Source organism: Carlito syrichta, unplaced genomic scaffold (assembly GCF_000164805.1).
Source record: "Carlito syrichta isolate Samal-C Ts95f unplaced genomic scaffold, Tarsius_syrichta-2.0.1 Scaffold307028, whole genome shotgun sequence".
Taxonomy (NCBI): domain Eukaryota; kingdom Metazoa; phylum Chordata; class Mammalia; order Primates; family Tarsiidae; genus Carlito; species Carlito syrichta.
The window spans coordinates 614,744-624,354 of record NW_007251124.1 but is presented as its reverse complement, the minus strand read 5'-3'; the positions used below and the strand labels follow the sequence as shown (position 1 = coordinate 624,354).

Here is a 9,611-nt window from a genome sequence, read left to right as displayed (position 1 = left end):
TCCGCGCGGGGCCTTGCGGAGAAGGAGCGAGGCGAGGGGAGAGGGAAGCTAACGCATGGATCAAAAGGGAGAAAACAAGCAAATGCACCTTCTAAACCCGAGATTCTTCGTGAAACTCACGTTCCCAGATGAAACTGTCAGGTGGGCGACACGGTATGTGTGGCCCGAGCCACCACCTGTGGAGACAGAGATCAGGGCGAGATTTTCACCTACCTGGACAGTTTTTTCTTCGAGCCGCGTCCAGTGGGGAGCCACAGCTCCAAAGATACACTTGACCATTCAACCTACTCGATTGCAGGGAATTTGGGTCGCTTTTTCTGTGAGCCTCCAGCTCGCCAAGAATATTTTTCAAAAGGTCTGAACAATCCCTGAATTATTTCTGCTTGGCATTCGATTGGGCCAACAGACGGATCAATCGTCCTAAAGCTATAAAAGTGCGCTCTGCTCTCAGTCACGGTACGAGCTGGATGTTACTGGTGTGTCCCGGGAAAGGTTACTTGGGTGTACTCCGGATGGAATTCGTTCTCAGGGCCTGCTGTTCCTTGGTCGAGCACAAAATAATAGTGCGAAACGCTTCGACTTTTTAACAGGACAGGAATTCTCGTCTCCCATAGCTGTGTGCCGGGGGATGTAGCTCAGTGGTAGAGCGCATGCTTCGCATGTATGAGGCCCCGGGTTCGATCCCCGGCATCTCCAAGGTACGTTTTCAGTTTTGTTTTTGTTTGATCCAGGCTCTGGTCTCTAATTTTTTTTCTTAAAAATAGTTTTTTTTTAGTACTTTCTTATTTTTGTCATGATTGTTTTCTTTAAATTGAGCAATGTCCTGTCTTTATGTTTATTTCACTTCCATTTAGTTAACTAGCCACCGTTATACTTCCTGTTTCCTGGAAACTTTCCCGAGGTGAGTGTATGTTTTATTTTGCCATGAGCAGCACAAAGCCAGAAGTAACCGCACCCAATGAATGCCACCTGGAAAAGGGAATACAGCTGCATATCAAAGGATGCCTGAAGCATTCCCACTCTCCAGTAGAAAACAATCAGTAAAAATAAAATGTCTCAGTAATTTTTTTGTAGGGGCCAGGTGGGATGGGAGGGAAGTAACATGCCTTTTTAGTATACGGGAGGAGTTGCATGTCAGTACTCAAGTGTCCATCCTAGGACCTTAGGATCATATGGATTTTATTCTACACTTAATAACTAGTTACCATTTTCTCGTTGCATCTCAAGGTTTCTGTGCAGCAAGCTGGCCATCGTCTAGGTCTATGTGCTTGCTGCTCAACGCCAAACTTGAGAGAAGAGAGTTGGTGGGAGGAAAACCGGGTTTATTAAAGAAGCTGGCTTCCTGAGGAGATGGCAGACTAATGTCTCAAGCACCATCTCAAATTCTCAGGCTGATCAGAAAGGGTTTTAAAGAGAGAATTGACATGGGTATTGTACAGGAGTGGGATAGGATGCAGGGTCTAGGTATCCTCGTTCCAATGGTAATTTCAAATAATTGTCTATCCAGTTGTCTGGCTGGTGTCATTTGACTGCAACCTGGTAGTAGATCAATTAATTGTTCATGACTCCCTTCAGGTTGGTGCTCCACAATGGAGGCCTATGCCTAGTTTGTTCTAAGATTAACCTACGAAATTCTTGGGAGGCTTGGTTGGTGTCACCTTGATTGTGGCCAGGTTGACTGCTTTGAATCTCTCCCTAAGCAGGGAGAATTTTGCAGCTGGACCTTCATACCTGGTTTGCTTTAAGATTAGCCCCTGGAGGCCGGGCGTGGTGACTCAAGCCTATAATCCCAGCACTTTGGGAGGCCAAGGCAAGAGGATTGCCTGAGCCCAGGGGTTCGAGACCAGCCCAGGCAACTTGACGAGACCTCATCTCTACAATAAATCAAAAAATTAGCCGGGCGTGATGACGCATGCCTGTAGTTCCAGCTACTTGGAAGGCTGAGGCAGAAGGATCACCTGGGCCCAGCAGATCGATGTTGCAGTGGCTGTGAGTGTGCCACTGTACTCTAGCCTGGGCGACAGAATGGGACAACGAACTCAAAAAAAAAAAAAAAAAGTAAAATCTTGGCTGGGCTCCGTGGTTTAACCAGTAATTCCAGCACTTCTGGAGGCCGAGGCGAGTGGATTGTCTGAGCTTGGGGATTTGGGACCAGCCCAGTCAACTTGGTGAGACCTCATCCCTACAATAAATCAAAAATCAAAAATTACCTGGGCATGGTAGTGCATACCTGTAGTTCCTCCAGTTGCTTGGAAGGCTGAGACAGAAGACTCGGTGGAGCCCAGCAGGTCCATGCTGGGATGCCCATGAGTGTGCCACTGCATTCCAGCCTGGGCAACAGAGTGAGACTCCAATTCCAAAAAAAAAAAAAAAAAGCCCCTGGAACTTTTGAGAAAGCATATAGTTAGATAAATATCACAGTGCAAAGGGAGGAGGGGAGAAAAAATAAGTTTAAAGTACAGTTTTAAAGTTAGAGTTAAAGGAGAGGTCATAAAGTACATTTTAAGGTTGAAATTCTTAGTTACAATCACACTCTCACTTCTTAACCCTCAGAATATGACCTTAACTCCTAGAATTCTAGTGGAGTGACGTTTACTAGAGTCACTGATTATTCCTTTGTCTCTAAATCAAATAGATTTATTAGTCTTCACTTCACTAGACTCATTTCAGTATTTGACATTAGTAATGATTCCTTTGAAATCTCCCTTATCTTTTCCTTTTCTTTCCAAGGTAATACACTGTATTAATTTCACCTAAGTTACTTGTAAGACTTTTGTTGTTGCTATTAAATGTGAATGTCTTTTAGAGTTCAGACCTAGGCATTCTTTCTTTATGCTCTACACATTCTTCCTAAGCATTCTTCTTCTTCTTCTTCTTATTATTATTATTTGAGTGGGAGTCTCACTTTGTCACCCAGGTTGGAGTGCAGTGGTACACTCAGGGCCACTGCAGCCCTGACCTGCTGTGCTCCGACAATCCTTCCGCCTCAGCTTTCCAAATAGCTGGAGCTACAGGCGAGTGCTACATGCCCAGCTAATTTTTTTAATCTATTGTAGAGACATGGTTGCACCAAGTTGCCCAGGCTGGTCGTGAATCCCTGGGTTCAGGCAATCCACTCGCCTTGGCCTCCCAAAGTGCTGGGATTACAGGCTTGAGTCACTGCTCCTGGCTAAGCATTCTTATATATCACAATTGCTCTGAATATTCTCTATACATCATTGCTATTTTGTAATATACAGCTTTAGTGCCTATCACACTCACAAGTGTCAAATCCATATAGCCTGCAGTATATTTCCACTTTATTATTCCATAGACACCTTACCCTGTTCCTTCCACTTATATCTAATCAACCACCAAGAACTCTCAACGCTACCCTCTACTATCTTTCACAACCATACAATGCTTCCCCACTCATTTACTCTAGTTTGCATTTCCAGCAATTCTTTTAACTTATTGTAAATATCTGTTTGTCGACTTCTTTTTACTCCTTGCAATGGGCTTTTCCGGCAAGGACTTCAATCCTAGTTAAAACTAATAATGCACCAGTCCATGGAAAGCCAAAGTTTTCTAGAGAAAAATATTGAAACTTGTATATGGGACTCATTAAGTTCACAGAAATAAATAGTAAATGGGTATTCAATGCTGCTTGACAGTCCCAATGTTGTTCCCTCGTGAATTTTCCTTCCCTTTCTTAATAATGACCATTTCTCATCTTACTTTCTCTCTTAAAAATACCAGCACGAAGCCGGCTCGCTGACTCAGGCTGTAATCCCGCGCCTTTGGGAGGTTGAGGCGAGTGGATTGCCTGAGCCCGCGGGTTCGAGACCCGCCTGTACAGGCGAGACCTCATCTCTACAATAAATTTTAAAAAGATTAGCCGGGCGTGGTAGTGCGCGCCTGTAGTTCCAGCTACTTGGAAGGCTGAGGTGGAAGGATCGCCGGAGCCCAGCAGGTCGAGGCTGTGGTGGCCGGGAGCGGCCACTGCACTCCAGTCTGGGCGACAGAGTGAGACTCCAACCCAGAAAAAAAAAAAAAACCAGCACGGGTCAGGCACAGTGGCTCACACCTATAATCCTAGCACGTTGGGAGGTGGAGGCGAGAGGATTACCTGAGCCCACAGGTTCGAGACTAGTATGGGCAACATGGCACGACCTCAGCTCAACAATAAATCAAAAAAGTAGCCGGGCGTGATAGCGCACGCCTGTAGTTCCAGCTACTTGGAAGGCTGAGGCGGAAGGATCGCCTGAGCCCAGCAGGTTGAGGCTGTGGTGGCCATGAGCGTGCCACTGCACTCCAGGGTGACAGAGTGAGACACCAATTCAAAAAAAAAGAGAATCGCTTACATGTTTCTCCCTCTAGCTTGTATACTCAATTTATGCCCTCACTTCACATACCATTGAAAAAAAGTTAGAACCTATTAGGTGGAAAGATCCTTATACTCTCATTACATACATCTATGGAGATAATCTCTGCTTTTCTGCTGTTACATGGACAAAGTTGATTAATTTTTTTGGAAAGATCTACTTCTATTCTTCATCTTCCTCTTTTGTGAGTTCTGAAGATATTCTCTCCTGTAATTATTTTATTTCCTAGTTTATCAATTTCTCCCTACATAAAAATGTGTTCTCATGTCTCTTACCCTAGAAACAAACCAAAAGTAAACAAAAACAAAGAAAAAAGCAAATAAAACTCCAATAACCCAACATCTCTCTCCAGATACTGCTTCAGGTCTCTGCATTCTCTCTCTCTCTCTCTCTCTCTCTCTCTCTCTCTTAGTTAACAGATTTCATTTGGGAGGCAATTTTAAGTTTACAGAAAAATTGAGCAAAAAATACAGAGAGCTCCCACATACCTCCTTATGTCCCTCCTCAATTTTCCCTGTTATTAACATCTTGCATTAGTGGCATATTTGTTACAATTGATGGGCCAATATTAATACATAATTATTAACTTAAGTCCATAGTTTACATTAAGGTTCACTCTTAGTGTTATACATGCTATGGATTTTGACAAACATATAATGACATGTATCCACCACTGCAGTATCATACAGAATCGGTTCACTGCCCTGAAGTTTTCTCTGCTCCACATATCCCTCTCCCCATCCCCTATTCCCTGGCAACCATTAATCTTTTCACTGTCTCCACATTTATGCTTTTTTTCAGAATGTCATTATTTCAAATGATAAAATATGCAACCCTTTCCGATTGACTTTTTTTTTCACTTAGAAATATGCATTTAAGTTTTCTCCGTGTCTTTTCATGGTTTGAGAACTCATTTTTTCTTTTCAGCACTGAAAAACATTCCATTGTCTGGATGTACCAAAGTTTATTTACCCATTCACCTAACTGAAGGACATTTTGTTTCTTTCCAAGTTTTGGGAATTCTGACTAAAGCTGTTGTAAACATCTATGTGCAGCTTTTTATGTGAAACATACATTTTCGACTCATTTGAGTAAATACTGAAGAGGGCAATTGCTGAATTTTATGGTAAGAGTATGTTTTATATGATAAGAGCAATGGATGAAAGTCCCTGTTGCTCCACATCCTCATCAACATTTGGTGTTGTCAATGTATTGGATTTTAGCCATTCTAATAACTTGTAGTGATATCTTGTTTTAATTTGCAATTCTCAGCCAGACGTGGTGGCACGTGCCTGGAGTTTCAACTACTTGGAAGGCTAAGGTGGAAGGATTGTCTGAGCCCAGCAGGTCGAAGCTGTGGTGGCTGTGAGGGTGCCACTTGCACTCCAGCCTGAGCAACAGAGTAAGACTCTAACTAAAAAAAAAAAAAAATGCAATTCTCTAATGACAGATGAAATAGAGCATTTTTTCATGTGTTTATTTGCTATCTGTCTGCTTTCTTTTGTGAGGCATCAGTTCAGATCTTTTGCTTGTTTTTAAACTGAGTTGTTTGTTTTCTTATTATTGAATATTAAGAGTTCTTTGTAAGGCCAGGAGCAGTGGCTCAGCCTATAATCCCAGCGCTTTGGGAGGCCAAGGCGAGAGGTTGCCTGAGCCTGCGGGTTTGAGGCCAGCCTGGGCAACTTGGTGAGACCTCATCTCTACAATAGATCACAAAAACTGGCTGGATGTGCTGGCATGCAGCTGTAGTTCCAGCTACTCGGAAGGCTGAGGCCAAAGAATTGCAAAGAGTTTTTTGTATATTTTGTATGCCAGTCCTTTGTCAGTAGAAGAAAACAAACTCAGTTTCTTTACTATACTCTCATAACTCAGACCACTTCTGTGATCTCTAGTCACCAATATAAGTGTGAGAATTTCCTTCTACCAGAAACAAATTTTGCAGCAGACATCAGCTGGGTGTCATCTAACTCAATTCATTTCTGACATTATCTACCTGAAGATAGTGTCAGATCCCACAGGTTAGAGGCTCAGTTCCACAAGCTGTCCCCCACTTCAGAGGTCAATTGCAAACCCCAGATTATTTTACCTGTGCTTCTGATTGACCAGTCATAAACCGGAGTTCTGACCACTCTCTTCTTGTGTTGGATTAGCTTAATAGAGTGGTTCACAGAAGTCAGAAATGTTACAGTCCAAGTAACGTGCAGCTGCTATCCCTTGACACCCATAAATCAAGAGGCAGAAAACTGGTAGAAAGAAGTTTATTTCTGAATTTGAATCCAGGGAGCAGAGTCAGGCTCCTGGCCTTTCTGAAATAGGTCTACTCACCCTTCAGTATTTACAGTTCACCTTTATAAGTTCAGGGTTGTTGGTACCTATACATTGACTACATGACTGTCAGAGCATTATATAGAACTTAAGTTACAGCCACATTTTGTCAGTAATGACATTTATGGTCCACATTTCCTGGCACTGATTACCAGAGATATCTCATAGCTTCTTATCAGTAACACCAGGCAGAGTCATTAATCACGTTTGCCATAGAGTAAAGGGAGTTGATAAGGCTTAAGACAGCATTCATTACTACATGTTATTATTAGTCCTCAAAAGTTAATCAAATCACAAGACTTATGATTACATTGACACTATAGTATTCAAAAATATGATTACTAAGAAAAGGGAGGAAATGGAAATTCATTTCTCTCAGTTAATTGGGCTCAGTCTGCTGGCAAGTTAAAGATTCTTTGAAGTTATTTACTGAGAGTGCATAGGAGATAAGATAGAACCCTCTTCTTTGTTAATTCTCAGGAATGTGGGTACATGCAGGCTCATTCAAACACTCATCATGCCCTTCTCTAGGAGTTGTGGCAACATGGACAGACAATAGCAAGTCTCCATATCAGGAAAACTCTTACTTACATTTACCAGTTTATTATAAAGCATATTACAAAGGTTAGAGATGAACAGCCAGGTGAAAGAGATTCACAGAGTAAGGTATGTGGAATGGGGTGGGTGCTTTCATGCCCTCTCCAAGCACATCACTCTCCAAAAACCTCCACCTTTTCAGCTTTCCTGAGGCTCCCTGAACCCCAATACTTTTGAGATTTTATGAAGGCTTCATTATGTATGTATGTAAGTATGATTGATTACATCATTGGTCATTGGTGGTCAACTCAACCTTCAGCCCTTGTTTCCCCAGGGAGTTTGAGGGATGAGGCTGAAAGTATTAACCCTCTAATCACATGGTTGCTGCCCTGGCAACCAGCAGAGGCTACTTACGAGCTCCCAGCCATCAGTCAACTCATTAGCATATAAAAAACATCTATCACTTTGTAGATTCCAAGGATGATAGGAGTTATATGTCAGGAAACTGGGACAAATACCAATATATGTTTTACAGTATCACAATCAGGTAAATGTTTTGTAATTATCTTATTCCAGTCTGTGACTTATTTTTTTATTCTCTTAAGAGACTGTTTCCCAGAGCCAAAGTATATATTTAATGAAGTTCAACTTATCAACTTTTTCTTTCATGGATTGTGTTTTTGGTATCTTATCTAAAGTTATCACCAAACTCAAGTTACATAAAGTTTCTCCTATGTTGTCATCAAGGAGTCTTACAGTTCTTGTAGGACAATGCAAACTCAGGGACAACATAACACATCCTGGATATGTGCCCAAGCAGAAGGTTGGAGCCAGGAGTGGAGTCCTGAGGGTGGCCAATCCAGGATGTCCTGTTTGCTTCAGGCTCTATGCCTGGGTGTCACCAATTAAAGTAAGCTCTGCTACTTGTTGCCTAAAAGGGTGAAAACTGAGGTAAGGTAGGCTGGTACCAGTACCGCAGGAATAATGCAAGATCGCAACCATGTAAGAAGTAGAAGGAAGTAAAATTTATTATTTACGTTTCACAGATTGGAAAAGGGGCCGATGCTCAGAGGCAAGTGTGGCCTTGAAGGGTCAAGAACTGGGTATATTTAAGGGCCTTTGGGGTAAGGGGGGTTTTGGATCTGGAGGGGTCTAGGCCAAAAGGAATGTCTAGGGGTGCAGGTCCTTTGATGTTAATTGTAGCCACACGAGTGTTAGATCTTGACACAGCCAGACATTAACATCTCATGACCTCCAGTGGTGGGCTAGATGGGAGGAGACAAAGGGAGGGGTTTTTCCTGCAAGAGACCTGTCAGACATTTCCAATCTACAAGCTTCTTAGCAAAAAAGGTGGTCTTATTATCATTTCTATGACTTTAGCCAGTTAGGGGGTGATCTTTGAACTTTCACCTTAGACAAGGAAACTGAAAGTTTCTTAGAGGTTATTGTGCTAAGCCATGAATCAACGCATCTGATGGAGATTTGCGGAGCGGGTGGGGTAGGCTGCCAGTTTGGCCTGCAGTAAAATGTCTGAACGCTTCCTAAAACCTGCCTGTTGGAAATTTATCTATGTCTATCCTATACTAGCTTCAAAGCATGTCAGTCTAGGCAAAAATGGCTATGCTGAGACAAAATATGAACTAAGTTTATTCTGAGTTTCTCGAGGTCCCTCCTTTCACTGCCCAAAGCCAATTCAATAGAAGAGAGGTGGTAGAAGATAAGTGTCTTTATTACAAAAGTTGGCAGGTGGGGAAATGGCCAGGATCATGACTCAAATAGCACATTTCAGATTTTTGGGCTGAGAGCAAGGTATAAAAAGGAAAACTTAGTATGAGAAACATTCAGAAATGGCACGGGGTGTGTCTTGATGGTTTATCTTGGGTGGTGGTGTGGTGGTCCTCCTGAAGGTCTGGTTGGTGTTATTTCAGCTGCAGTCAGCCTGTGAATCAATCCACTCTTGACTCCCCCAAGTGGGAGAATCTCACAATCAGACTATTTTAAAATTAGTCCCCGGGATTTTTAAGCAATCATAAGGTCAGATAAGCATGCATGGTAAAAAGAAGTTTCCAATACATGTTTCAAGGCTTAAGATTAAGTGAGAGTAAAGAAAAACTTTAAAATAAATTTTAAAGCTGAGATACTTGGTTAGATGGGCATGCAGTAAATGCTGAGGCCATGGACAGAGTGTTCTCTGTGCCTGTTGACTGTATTTTGTGGCTTTGCATAGTGAATATTCTTGGGCACACTCCCTTGAGGCAGTTGGTTTCCTGGCCTGGTTCAAACCAGATTGGACATGCCTGGATCAATACCCATACCTTTGGTTACCTTTAATTCACCTTTAGTTTATTATTATATATATAAAACCCACCCCTAGAGAGAAATCAC

At 42.3% G+C, this 9,611-nt stretch overlaps 1 non-coding gene across 1 annotated transcript; it reads left to right on the top strand.

Moving 5' to 3' along the window:
* Window positions 1-624: 624 nt before the first annotated feature.
* On the top strand, window positions 625-696 carry TRNAA-CGC. Its single transcript has one exon. It is a non-coding gene; the product is annotated as a tRNA-Ala (tRNA).
* The last annotated feature ends 8,915 nt before the right edge of the window (window positions 697-9,611 follow it).